Source organism: Copidosoma floridanum, unplaced genomic scaffold, assembly GCF_036245765.1.
Source record: "Copidosoma floridanum isolate Cflo_tuat_1 unplaced genomic scaffold, Cflo_Japanese_pri ptg000009l, whole genome shotgun sequence".
Lineage (NCBI taxonomy): Eukaryota > Metazoa > Arthropoda > Insecta > Hymenoptera > Encyrtidae > Copidosoma > Copidosoma floridanum.
In genome coordinates this window covers 3,677,770-3,691,871 of record NW_028321886.1, presented here as the reverse complement: position 1 = coordinate 3,691,871, position 14,102 = coordinate 3,677,770, and positions in this window count along the sequence as shown.

The following is a 14,102-nucleotide window of genomic DNA, read 5'->3' as shown; positions in this document are numbered from 1 at the left end:
ACACACCCGAGCGATTTTTCATTGCATTAGTTTTCCGCTTGTGGGGTTTTCGTTGGCTCGGGTCGTCGTGATATCGCGTTTATTCAGGCCAGTTATAATTGTTGCCGCTGCATATTTTCCAAACCAACCATTTCCCGGGTGATTTATTCATCTCGACGCGCCAATTCACCCTCGGGGATGTTCAGGTGGTCATCCCCTTCGGCTCGCCGGGTTCTTTTCATTGCGAAACTTTGTTGCGCTCGCCGCCTATTAATACCATCTTTTCGGCCGACTTTCAAAGTTTTCACCCCAAGGAAAAAACTCGAGACGAAGGGGGAAGGAGAAAAATATATATATATATATATATATATATATATACGTCAAACGAGCGGATCAATGCCCGCGAAGAGTAATTAAACCGTATACACAATGTGCAGATGCAAAGAAAGTTCGCGCGCGCGAGGAAGGTCATTGACAGTAGTGCGCCAGTCTGACTACTTTGGAATACATTTTTCGCCACATCTGCCCGCATATATGGCCATCGCTCGTTTACTTACATGTGACGGTATATAGATAGTTTTTTTTTCTTTTTTTTTTCTGTCCGTGCACAGTGAAAGGTCAGAAAAGCTGAGCTTGGAATAATATACCCGGCAGCACGGGGAAGACACTGGCCGGCTTGCTCTTTGGCTGCTTTGTACCAGCGCACGGCAAATATTAGCGGAGGATGATGAGGGCCTCCGAGCGCCTTCTCTATATTAACACCGCGTGTATACGTGTACACCACGTGCGTATACATACCTTGTCCCTGTATACGTATACACCCCGTAGAGAGTCTATATATAGAGGGATGGGAGTGGTGTAGCCGCGATATTGCAGTCGCTGGGTGCGCTTCTTCGTCTATACCGTTGCTGCCGGTGGTGTAGCTTTTTCACTCGGGGAGAGATGCGCCGTGAGAGAAAACTTTGTATCCGGCGGGCAGAGGCTTTCAATGCCCCCCTCGTGTTTGTGGGGGATGGAAAAATCATCGCCGATGCATTCGCTTAGGTTTTTTTACATGTATATAGACGTTTGTGCGTATACGTGTTTTATAAATCTTTGATTTTTATCATTACACTGGCGAGAGTTTTTTTCATTTCATTTTTCCATCCGCCGGACCAACGCGGTGCTACTACCCTCTTAAGGTTCCAGCAATTTTCCTTCGGAACTGGATTATTCGATTTCAAGGACCACCGCGTCTTCGCGCGTCAAAGTAAAATGTGCTCCTTGGAAAAAAGAAAAAAAAAATGGAGAGTTTAAATTTTCCTACCACCACTCGCTGTCTGTTCTGTTTTTGCACCGGAAAATGCCAAATCGGAGCTGTTGCTGCTGTTGTCATTGAGACAGCTGCTCCCGAATCGAGGTATTGTATGTCGCACGGAGGGATGCGCGTAGAAAACCGTATTCGTTGTACATTTTTTTTCCAGAAAATTTTTGGCACGCCCGAGCACACAGTATTTAATATCGAGAAAAGTCAATACGAAAAACCGTACGAGTACCCGAGCGTTGTCTGTATATGCGTACATGCGTAGGGCGCAGAAGAACAAGGCGGGCTCACAAAGAGATTCTTATTTCTTGTGCTGCTGGCTCCTTTCATGGATTTTTCAAAGAGAATCGTTGAGAAAGGGAGCGAGTTGCTTCTTGTATACGCCGTAGAGTCTGCGCGGTATGAGAAAGCAAAAAAATTCCATCTTCAAAGGATAAATTGGACCGTGGAGAAACAATCTTTAATACGTATTTCTTTTTTTCCCTCTTCTGTATTTCTGTACGTCGTCCCCTACTTTATGCGCGCGCTGTCGAGAAAATATTAAAAGGAAAGCAAAAATCATAGGCATCATCGGCCGGTACATGCCAGTCCGTGACTTACTTTGACGAACGAAAGGTCCTTGCTTGTACTTGAAACCTACGTGTATTGTATTTAGTGCGACGGAGAATCGTAGATTGGTTGATTATTTTAATAAAAAAATGCACAAAATTGTCTTTACTACGTATAAAACATGGGAAAAATACAGTACGTTTCACGTATCCAATAGGATTACAAAGCAAAGAGTTCTTCGGTTTCTGTACTTCATAAGAGCAACGTCTTACACAAAAATCTTTGTATTATTATCGATCAAGCATCTTACCTCTTATAGTTCGATTAAATAAGATTGAATGAGGTTTCGCCAAAATGATGAATTCAATTAGTAAGAATAAAATCGTTTCAACGGTGTTGTTAACGACAAGGGGCACGTGGTGCAAAACCTTTCGTGAGAACAGACCAATTCAATCGGACTTTCAAAGAAGCTCGTATTTAAACGCGCAGGTGAGAATAATCAGCCCCGACTACGCGATCGTCGGGATCCAACTGAGAGGGATGAGAGAGGAGTGAAAGGAGGAGGAGGGAGACGCACCTAGAATCCCAAAACCAAATCGTATTCTTATACAGCGAAAGTAGCGCACGCTTCTGGAATGCCAACAACCGGTAGAAACCGGGGGGGGGGGGCAGGGGGCGTTAGGAGAAGATCTCATTTGCACTCGTGTGGGGGAGGGGGGGGTGTACCTGCAGGTACGAAATATCCTAGACAAGAAGCGGGTTTGTTGCCTGGAAATGTCAAACGGGGCTTCCTCCTCCTCCTCCTCCTCCTCCTTGCTACTTCTTTTCCGCCGTTGGCTATATTATACTCTTATTCTCCTGATGCGCATACGAATTAGCCTGTTTGCCTATGCATGGATAAACTTAACTTTGAAAAATGAGTCGCGCAACGTTTTTCCAATTTCGCCTATACGTCGCGCCCACGACCTCAACTGACGCGTGCCTCGTCCCAACCCTCGTGTAGTGAAATGTTGTCGTTGAACCGTCGCTCCAAATTGGATCACACGTCACAGGTGGACCTGAACTTGTATTTTTTTAAATTTCCATTGCCGATACATTGCCCGTACTTACACTGTAATAAATTATTCTCACATCCGCGATACCTACCACCCTCCAAAAACTCGTGAGCTGAGAGAGAGAGAGTGATACACTTGCCCCAAGCTTAATTATCACCCCCTAACTATAGGTATACGATACATAGACACACCTGCAGGCCGACGATCGACAGCAGGAGCACGCGAGATAGACCGGCCGTAAGGGACGGATTTTTCCTTTCGTGTACGGTGGGGAGGCGACTATAGGTACGTACGATGTATACCGGGCACAACAGGAGGGAGGGAAAAAGTAGTTCGCACGCGCTTGCGGGCTTGCGCCCGAGCTTGCAGGTACAAGGTGGGCTTGGTCGGTGGGGAAGGGTGAAGGGGGGGAGTAGGTGGCTGCTGACATGGCTGGTAGCTGCCAGAGAAGCGGGAACGGCTGTGCTGCACACACACAGAGAGTAAGAGAGCCAGGCCGTGTCGTCGCCGCTGCCGCGCTCTCTCTCTCTCTCTTTTCTCTCGATTTCCGAACAAAGCTCCTTCTCAATTTGTCCGTAAAGTAGTGCTCGCGCGTGTGTGTGATTTTTTAAATTTTTTGTTGGTCGATCGGTCTCTGAATGTGCCATCCGCTTGCCGATCTTTTGCTACTAGATTGCTGCTGCTGTTGGGCGTAGAAAAAAAAAAAAAAAAAAAAAAAAAAAGCACAGCGACGGGGGATATGAAGAGCCTGCGGGAATCACTCGGTAGATCGAGGGCCAACGGTTGGCGACCCAACACCAACGGCGGCCCGCTCGCGCGATGATGACGTCGCCGGCGTCGATTCTGCCGATCTCTGGGGAACCGAGCGATAGGGCCAAGGCGGTCGCTACGGAAACTCGGCCTACCTGCGCTCCTTTCTACTACCAAGTCCGATATTTACACCGATTCTATCGACGTGAGTTTTTCTTTCTTTCTTTAAAAACTCCCGGGACTAATTGGAGAGAGTCCTTTCGGTTGTGTTTCTACAGGTGTGGGTGACATTGTTATTGGAACTCGGTTATACGTGACCACCCGGCAACGTGTTGGCTCGTTGTGAGCTCGTAAATATTCATGGGCTGGATTAACAACCGATCTTTTACTGCTCACCGTTGAATATTTTATGAGTCTCGGAGCAAAAATGATGCTCGTTGAATGAAAAAATTTTTTTTAAAGGGTAACTCGTTGTCCACGATTTGCTTTTGCCGTGTACGCGAAAGAGTCGATATAGCCATGAGATTCCTTGTGACGATTTTCATGTTTATTTATTCATTTTTTTTTTTTTTTTCGTACATAGTATCCGGCAATCAGAGCTTAGAGTAGTTGGAAAAACTTCTTTTTCCTCGAAACTGGGGCTGCCTGTGGCTCTCGAAGTTATTCATCAAAGCGGGCGGAAAGGAAACAGTACTCGTTAGCTGAGTGAAAGTACACCGATGATCAAAGAGCGAACGAAAAAAAAAAAAACGAATCGACCGTCTGACCATCCCGAAAGTATTACGTATTTTTAATTAAAAAAATTGCTTCGCCAGTAATCGCCGTCAGAATCATTACTCCATTACAAAAGTTTTAATATCTCGACGCTCAAAGTATAACTTTTTTTTTCGCTCTCCGCAAAGTACCGTTTACCCATCGTGCGAGTATACAACAGGAAGAGCCAGCCCCAGGCAATAAGCTCACAAATCGCTCGTGAACTTCGCGCTAAGCTGCCATCAGCATCGCAATGAAAGACACACCGAACTCTCTCCCCCTCTTCCTCGTTTTTTCAAAGTTGGCATTATTCCGCTCCGAACACTCGAGAGAAAGCGCCTCGTTGTGAAGCCGCGCGCGATTAGCGTATCGTCAAAGGTGCCATTTCGAAAGTAGAGCGTCGCCTCCCTCTCTCTGCCGTCTAACGACGCGAGACAGAGGAAACCCACCTTGTATCTGGGGTCCAAGCCCACTCTGACCGACCGAATGAACCGTACACAAAGTATAAAGACACTGGCTGGGAAGTTACCGGTAAACTTGCAAGGGAAAGTTCGACCATCCCCCCTTCCCACCCCTCAACTGCGTGGTCGTGGTAACGAGGTATTCCGACCCCCCTTCACCTCGGTAAGTGTCTTTCGTTGTCGTGTGTTTCCCATGACAACAAGGAGCTCCCGTCCACTATACGTGTGCATCGAGTACTCCTTCGTATTCCTTCCTTTGGCAAATACATCAAAGTAAATTGCACCTAACGCGGAAAGAGCTTAATCCTACTCTATCGACTATTGAAGCTTGTGGGATATGTCAGGGAGAGGTTTTCGTTGGTTTATCAGTCAACTTATTTGTTTTCTAATGGAATTTAAACCAAATGGGGAAACTATTCAAGTTGTGCCTGATTTTGTGGCTTTCAATGTCTTGGACAGCCACGTCTGACCAAACCCTTGGTTGTTCTACTGTTCCGTACGTAAAGGGATACATTTAAAGGCTTTAGTTGAGTTTAGACTGAATGTACATAGTATTCAAGTTACGACTGTTTTTGCGGTTGTCAAGGTGTACAATTCCCCTTGGACAGTCGTGTCTGACCAAACGCTTACTTGTTTTACTGATTGGTGCATAAAAGGTCCCGTTTACAGGATTTAATCGAATTTAGATGGGACGTGAATACGATTAAAACTACGGCTGATTTCACAGTTTTCTATGCGTTCTGTAAGTACAGGCTATTGCTGTGTTTGGCCAAACGCTGACTTGTTCCACTGCTGTGTGCGTATAAAGTTACATTATCAGAGCTCAGTCGATTTCAAAGTGAAAAAACTATTTTAGTTACAATTGATTCTGGAGGTTTCAATGCCTACCGTTTTTAATGGCCGTTGAATGGCTACGTCTGACCAAACGTTGATTTGTTCTACTGGTGCGTAAAAAGTTGCGTTTTTGGAATTTCAAAGACACTACTTTAGTTATTTTTGTAGTGCGTAACGTGTGCCTACTTTTCTACTTTTTGGTGTCTGAAAGATTTTATTTTTAAGACTCAGGTTACTACAATTTTTCAGTTTGAATGTGTGATACATAAGTACAGACTCTGGCATTATGGCCATGTCTGACAAAGCGCTGGCTCGTTCTACTTTGCTCTGCGTGTAAATTTACATTTTCGGCATTTTATCGAGTTCAAAGTGGATGAGTAAATGACCTACGCATTGCCTAATTGTCAAGTTTGTACCGTGTGTATATTTTAGGTACGTGTACTGGATTTCGTATGAAAATCGTGTCTGACAAATCGCTGACTCGTTCTACTGATCGTTTTAAGCCTGGTGTGCTCACTTGACAACCGAGTTTTTATATTTCTGCACACCACCGACTTTCCCACGTTTGTTTGGTGTTATTCTATGGGAAGTCCTTTGGTCATTAACACGGCAGGGGTCGCAAGACAGGCTATGCCAACAGCTAGCGTGATAGTCGAAAATTTGGTTATACATTATGTCCGTAGGCACACCTCGTGTTCTTTATATCCTTGGAGGTACTGAAGTTGCGTCTAATTCCACCGGTTATTAACATAATCTGTCTTGGGTGCTTGTCTGATCAAGCATTGACTTGTTCTACTGATTTTCACGTAATAGGCCAATATTCGAGATTCAGGAGCCGATTAACTTAGCTTGTGAATCCAAAACTGATTCTTGTCTTTCGTCTTACCCTTTTTTCGTTAAATTAAATTTCGCGTTGCAGATTTATCGCTCCGTACGAAGTACGGGTTTCTCCATAGCACGAAAAACAGCACCGATAGTTCAAGCGCATTCGCACAAACATTAGTCATATAGGGGACAAATATTTGGACAAGCAAAGAGAGTCGTCGCTGGAGCACGAGCGAAAGTTCCTACCGAGAGCTTCCGGTGTGCCTAACCAACTCACACTCGAGTGCAGGAAACCGACTACCTGTGCTGGGCTCGCTTCAAGCGTTTCAAAGCTCCCCCGGATTTGCCGGGGCTCTCTTTTCACTTATTTATCTTTCCGTTAAAACTCGTCGAGTCCATTTTTTTTCCTGCCTCGTGAGTACTCGGTTGAGGGGAAAAGAAAATTGTTCAACTCAAGTCGAGTACGTGTTTGCGTAGTGTGAGAACAAAGATTTTCTCGTACCGTGTAAGACTTTGAAGAAATAAAAAAAGGGGAAAAAAAAAGTTTTGTAGTTTTGTCGACAGAAATTGTGATCGGAAGTAGAACGGACATTAAATAGTAATAATAATAATAATTAAAAAAAAAAAAAACTGTTTCCATTGGCTCCAATGTAGTTAGTCCGACTTATTCCTCAAATCGGATGCGAGTACAGCTCTAAACAAATCTTCGAGTCGCTCAGGAAGAAACACTGTACAAAAAGTGACCACCTCCGCAGCACTTGGAAGAGCAACAGGCTAAAGTATCGGTGTAACGGTGATATCTAATAATAAACAATAACTCCCCTTGAGCCATTGATGATAATATGGCTCATTAACCTTACGAAGGGGGGGGGGGAAGGAAGCAAGCAAGAAGGTGTCGTCGCAATGTCTCAGCAACAAAGAGGGAAGAGTCTTTTTTTTTTTTACCTAATGAAATGCACATTGTGCATATGTATTCGCATAGGGTATCAGCTTGTAACGTGCATGCATATACACGGACAAGGGGAGACGGAGAGATAAAGGGAGCACTGGAGCTCACCAGTATCAACCCTGTTGTCGTATGGATATACCTACAGGTGTACACCCACTGTGTAGTGGGTATACTCATAGACATGTCATCGCGCGTGGCTGCAACGTGGCACGGTATAGCAGGAGAAAAATCGATTTCCATGCAGAGGTACGTTTATTCGGCGCTCATGAGCATAGGGATATGGGGAGGCTATCGATGTCGCGCTGGTGTGTATACGGTCAGTATGACACTCCAGTGCTTGTATACGAGCAGTCTTACAAAAAAAAAAAAAAAAAAAAAAATCCATGCAAGACTTCCCCAAATTGGAAAAATTAATCATAAAAACATTGCAAGTAAGTAATTCACAAGTTACTTCATTAACAGAGTTTTGTAATTTGCAGAAAGAACCCTGGATTTTACAAAACTTTGTTAATTTGCAAATTACAAAATTAGCAGGAAAAAAAAACGGGCAACATTTTCTCTCCTTTTGTAGTTATTTTAATCTACAGCTTTAAGAAAATAAATTAAAAATCTCTGAAAGTGCGTCGCGCGTCACCTTATTTTTCTTTACGAATTTTTTCATAATTTTCGAAAACATCTTTGTCCCCAAAGAGCAAGCATTTTGAAAGGCTCCTAGTTGGATTTTTTTTTTTTTTTTCGTGATACTCGTCATGCATTCACATCCAACATCATCGTGTACGCGTATTTATACACTCTCTTCACAGTACCGTCCCGTCGATATCCATACAATACCTACACAGTACCCTCGATCGGCAGGTCGCCTGCACGGTTGGCCTTTTCATTCTCGTTTGTTCGAGCGTGTCACGCAGTCCTGCATGGCGATTATACTTCTTAGACATGCAGTTTTTTTTTTTTTTTTTTTTTTAGGGATAGGGAAGGAAGCTTGATGTTTTTTTATTACCAGCCATGCTGGGAGGTGCCCTAAGCTTTCAGTGTCACGAAAGTCCGTATATGCAGTTAAGCGAAGGCCAACTTACACGTACATATACATGTATACACAAACGTATCGCATCATATATACATAACCTTACACACGATGCACGTGTACATGTATATGTGTACGGGAAATCTCGTTGCCGCGAACTTGCTCTGTTGTTATTGCTTACCACCTGCTCCACTTGAGCTCCAATGGAAAATATGGGTCATGAAGTGTGCTGTACATTTAAAGCTCCGTCGTTTGTATACCTACCTACTTTCTGTTTCCATGTCCATCCCATGTGTCACACGTGCGCGTGTTAAGGGACTGTCGTGACTACAATAGCCATTCTCTCTCGATAGTACGGGGCGATGCGTTATTTATGTTTACACAAACATCATGCTAAACCACTTTAATCAATTGAATGGACAACAATGCAGTTTGCTCGATCCCAACACTCAGGGTCCTACTCTATTCTCTTTCTCTCTTTCTCCTCCGTCGTCGAGAGCTTGCTCGTCTTGATTGCTCCCCCCCCCTCCGCCTGCTGACGTAATTGTGACAATGAGGAATGGTCCACCCTTTTCACCCAACAACCGCAGCCCCGACCCTCGGATTATGGGGCTCGTCGCTATTACCGCGAATTTTCGCACCACTGGCGTTTTTGGCGCCCCTCGGATTCGAATCTACATCTCGAGAGACGCTTCGACCCACGAATATTGCTCGATCGTTGGTTACCCCCCCCCCCCAAGGTCAATGCAACGCTATTACATGAGTGCAAATCCGTAGCGTAAACATCCAACGTGCTGTCGTCCTCGCTGGCTTCCCCCCACCAAGGATAAACAAAACCCAACTCTGATCCCTATCGAGTATGTGGCGTGGAAAAGGAGGGGTAACACGTGCCCAATATATATATAGATCCTCGCAGCTTCGAGTATACCAAGTGCACGCCTGCACTCGGCAAACCGAGGATACAGTGGTCCACCCGAGGAACGAGTGACTGTGGCTTTTTTTTTTGCTTTTTTGCTAGCGACGCTCAAGAGCCCAGCAATTACTCGGGGATACCTGCTGCGGCATACCTGTAGAGCTTGCGAAAAAAAACGATCGATATACACCGACGCTGTTGTGGTAGTATAGTCGATGCAGTAGAGGGAGAGAGAAAAAAAAATCGACTAAACCTCCACGGCTTGGAGAGCGCGGGTGAAAGAAAAATCTCAATCGTCCGGACTCTTCCTTTCCACTGGCTTCTTTCGAATGTCTTTCGCAACCACGACCCTCCCATTGTTTCGCCACCCGCTGCTTTTACTATACAGTGACGTTTTCGCTCCAATATTTGCCCGTAGTCGGTTGTTTTTTTGGTATTTTTTTTTTTTTTTGTTTACATCCTTGAACGTGTATATAGGTATAGCTCTGCGGCATTCTGTAAAGCTACGGTTTTCCAATTAACCGCGCAAAAGTGCGTTTACGGGCCCGGGGGCAAACGTTTCATTATTTTTTGCCCACCCCTACCGTCGACTCGACCGATTTTTCTTTTTTTTTCTTCGTCAAAGAGAACCACGACTAGTACATTTTTCAAAGTTCACGTATCATCGAGACGCCCGATGGGTGTCAAAATATTTTCTCGAGGGTTCCGTACGTCATGTACGTTCCGGGGAGCGAAAACTCGGGCCGATATTTCCGGTCGGCCACGAGGGAATACCCACCCGTCCACGGGCTCCACTCCGAAAGTAAGCCACGATATCCAATTTACGAGTTTTCAAGTCGCAAGTTCAAAAGACGTGGTTTTCCCTTTTCCCCCTCTCCTGTATCTGTGTGTCACGTATACACGTGTACATACGATGCGTGCGATTGAAAAGCCCCATGGTACGGAGATAAATACGCGACAATTTCCCTCGAAAAATTCGGACCGAAAGGATTCTTTTTCGGCTTTTCTCTCCACCGAAATGGCCGAGCAGTCGCCTGGACTTTCCGTCATCGGTAAAAGCCACAAACACTGGGCTCAAGGGGGGGAAAAAAAAACGCGTAATCCCGCCAGACTGTTGTCAGCCGCAGGACTCGCGTCTGTTGACTCGGACCGATGTATAACCCTCCGCATCAAACGATACACAACGTACATGTTCATCCCCCCTTGTATGTACGCACATTAGTGTCGCTCGGCTGATAAATCGCGTCCATCGGTTTCCTCTCAAAAGGGGGAGAAAGAAAGGAAGAAGGAAGAAGCCCCCCTCGTCTCTGTACTAATGTCTTCTCGTTTACACGTGTGCTCGCCGACACGTGGCTATCGCGGCTCCTTTCACCAAAGTCGATCATCGGCATCGTCTCGCGCACGATAAAACTTTTACTTCTTCGCAACTGCATCGAGGAGAGCCTCGTTGGGCTTTCGAGGTATATACTTGTATACTGGGCTCGTTTACCTCGAGTTGCTCGTGAGAATTGGCGGCTCGGAGGAAGAAGGTCATAAATAGTCGAGATGAGAAAAAAAAAAAACAAAAAAAACAAGCTCATATAATTTCGTGTTTCAAACGTATACAGGAATACATTGTATGCGTATTACTCAAAGTAGGCTGCAACTTTGATTAAATCACGCGATAAGAACGCGCGTGTGCCGACGCAAGCGAAATACACGCAATTTGTTCGGCTCATCAAGCGTCGGGAATATCAGCAGAGAAAACGCACCGTTGCACTTGCCCACGAATTAGTTGAAATACCGAAAAATCCTGATGATCCTTGCTCGCGCGCGCGGATGTTACGTAAAATGATAGCTCCGCGTGTACAACCGAAGGCGCATTTTTCGGCGGTGGGGCGACGAAGATTGAGAAAAAAAGAAAAACAGGGACATTTTCGTTTTTGTGCCTTGGATACCCCAGCTTCTCTCCAAATCCATCTGGGATTATTTCCCCCCTTGCCCCGTTCGAAGAGTTTGAAGAGAGCGCGGGATGATAGCCTACGGCCGGAGAGAGAGAGAGTTTTTTTCCGAGCGCATTCCCGCTTATCCGCAACTTGCCGGCCCTCGAGAGACGTATACCCACCCTTTTCTCTTTAGTCGCCACGTAGTGATATGATAATATGCGCATGCATATGCGATGCATGTACATGTACATATAACGTGAGCTCTGAGGCTGGCGGTCAAGTTTTTCAGTACCCAAGCTCCATTCAAACTCACCGGCTCGTACGATAATGCTCGGCTCCCGTCGAGAGAAAGGCTATACGCGTACACCCTCAACCCCCGGCACGGCGAGCGAGAAGAGCTTGAGATTTCCATCGCTTCCCATTTATACATACGTATGTGTGTGTGTGTATGCGTGCCCTACCCCGGAATTTTCATCAGGGGTAAACGCGCGTACTGAGCTTTTGCTGTCTCTTTCTCTTTGCTGCGATATTAATTTGTCCGAGGGCTGTCGTCCGTAGTTGTCAGGAGGACGATACCTCAACCATTAATTTCACCCATCCCCAACTTGGTCATTGCGCGTGATACCCGGGGTGGAATGAAAAAAGACTTTCTCTCTCTCTCTCTATCTCTCTAATTTACAATCCGGAAAACCAACTCGATCCGACGGAGGAAGGGGGAATATGAAAAAAAAAAAAAAAAAAAGGGAGGGCCGGGAAAATCCGAGGGAAAAGAAATCCCACCGAGTGCTGGAACGAAGTTTGCGGCCCCGGACTGAGGAGGAAGCGAGGTTCTTGCGGGGCTTCCGTCAGCTAGCGCGAAAATTATGTCAATTTGGCCGCTCGTCCGGTGTTTTCTTTTTCCTCCCTCATCTTTTCCGCGGAAACGAGAATCCGATTAACAATCGACGGGCGGGAGATAGGGAAAAATCGACGCTGCCCCGTGTACTTCGAACCACTCGCAATTTCCGCCTTTCGCTTCCGCGGTCCCCCGGGGGACACCGAAGACGTTGCTGCGGGCTTCTGTATATCTACGGTAGAGAGAGTGGAGGGGGCGGGGGGCTGGTATTAATTTTTCCCTCTCTACCCACGCGTATACTCGAAACCAAGGCCAAGAGGTATTCCCTGGCGACTACGCGATGCTCGAAAATTCACCGAATCGCCCGATGGAAGCACGAGCGCACGATAATCGCCGTCGCGGCTGAGAGCTTTTTCTTGCTCGGGCGGAAATTACCCGGGCGAGAGTGGCTCGATTAGAATTGCAGGGCTCCCCGTCCCTTCGCTCGACTCTCGCATTGTCAATAATCCCCGTCCAAATTCTCTCTCTATTCTCGCTCAAATATGCACATTACACACGTACAGGTGCGCTGATATTTGCTGACGATCGATGTGGGTGCTGGAGGTAAAGATAGCAGGGGGGGGAAAAAAAACAATGCCGGCGTTAAAACTGGAGCATCGACGGCGGCCTCCGTCTGTAATCGAAACAAACAACAACGAGACCCGGGCTGTGGGCGAGGACAAAAGTCACCAAGCATCCGCCGAGCCGCGGTTTTGACATCCAGACCGCCCGACGGATGATCCGCGGTAATGTTTCATCCATGTATGCGTATACTGCTCTGAGGGGGGCACAAAAAGAGTCGAATTCGCGTGGCTCGCGGCGGCAAAGTTACGCCGAGTCGCCCGACTGCGCGTGTATGCGTCGTTGGCCTGATTTTAGAAACAATCCTCCGATTGGCAGAAAAGGGCAAAACCCGGGGAGGGGAATTTATTTCAGGTTTGGGCCCATTCTCTCCCTTCCCCGTGCGATTGTCGCCGTTGGACAGGACGTTGGCAACTGAATGTGCAGTTGTTCTTCTTTCATTGTTTTTTTCCATTTAAAGGCACAAAGACAGGTAATGAAAAAAATGTAGTCAAACCGTGCGATAAATAAAGAAGGTAAATCCACACGAAAAAGGGTCATAGCTACTGGTTCCACTGGAGTTGTGGATCCCTTTTTGCATCCGATAAAAGGGAGTCGCGGCGAAAGGATATCGGGTCGCTGAGATTGCGAAAATGCCTGTACACCGACTCTGCTTCACTCGGCTTATCCCCGGATAGTGCTCTTATTTTTCACAATTTTAGTCTCGTGCATTGACGACGATGAGGATGACGATGGAAAAAAAAAAACCCCCCGTCCATCCGACCGTCGCTGTTTTAATCCAAAGATAGAGGAACTAAGTAAGTTTGCCGTAACGAGAGAAGGAGCGAGTTAGTTCACGAGGGAGATTATTCATAAATAGGCGGGAGCTGCAGCACTGCTCGAGAATAATGGCAATCAGCTTCGAAATAACGACGGTCTTGGGGTAGACGCTGTGGAACTGTTGGCTAACTCGAGTGAATTACCCGGACTGCATTGTTTTGAATGCGAAATTTATGAAAAGGAAAAAGTACCTTAAAAAAAAAAAAAGAAAAAAATAAGTCGTTGGAATCCGTGGTTTTGCGAAAAATCAACAACAACAACGGTAAGCTTAGCCAGCGAGCGGAGAGTCGTTAGTTGATGCGGTCGAATAAAGACTGCAAGCATTTTTTCTCCCCCCCCCCCCACCCTTTTTCAACAAAACCATCGCGCGCTAATTCGATAATCTTGCTCTCCATTTTGCAGCTCTCGTTGTTTTAATGCTTCGCGTCTATGGACTTGACTGCTGGACCTTTTTTCAATCTTTTTCTCTCCCTCTTCCCACAATCTTCCGAAACATTTTACTCGCCC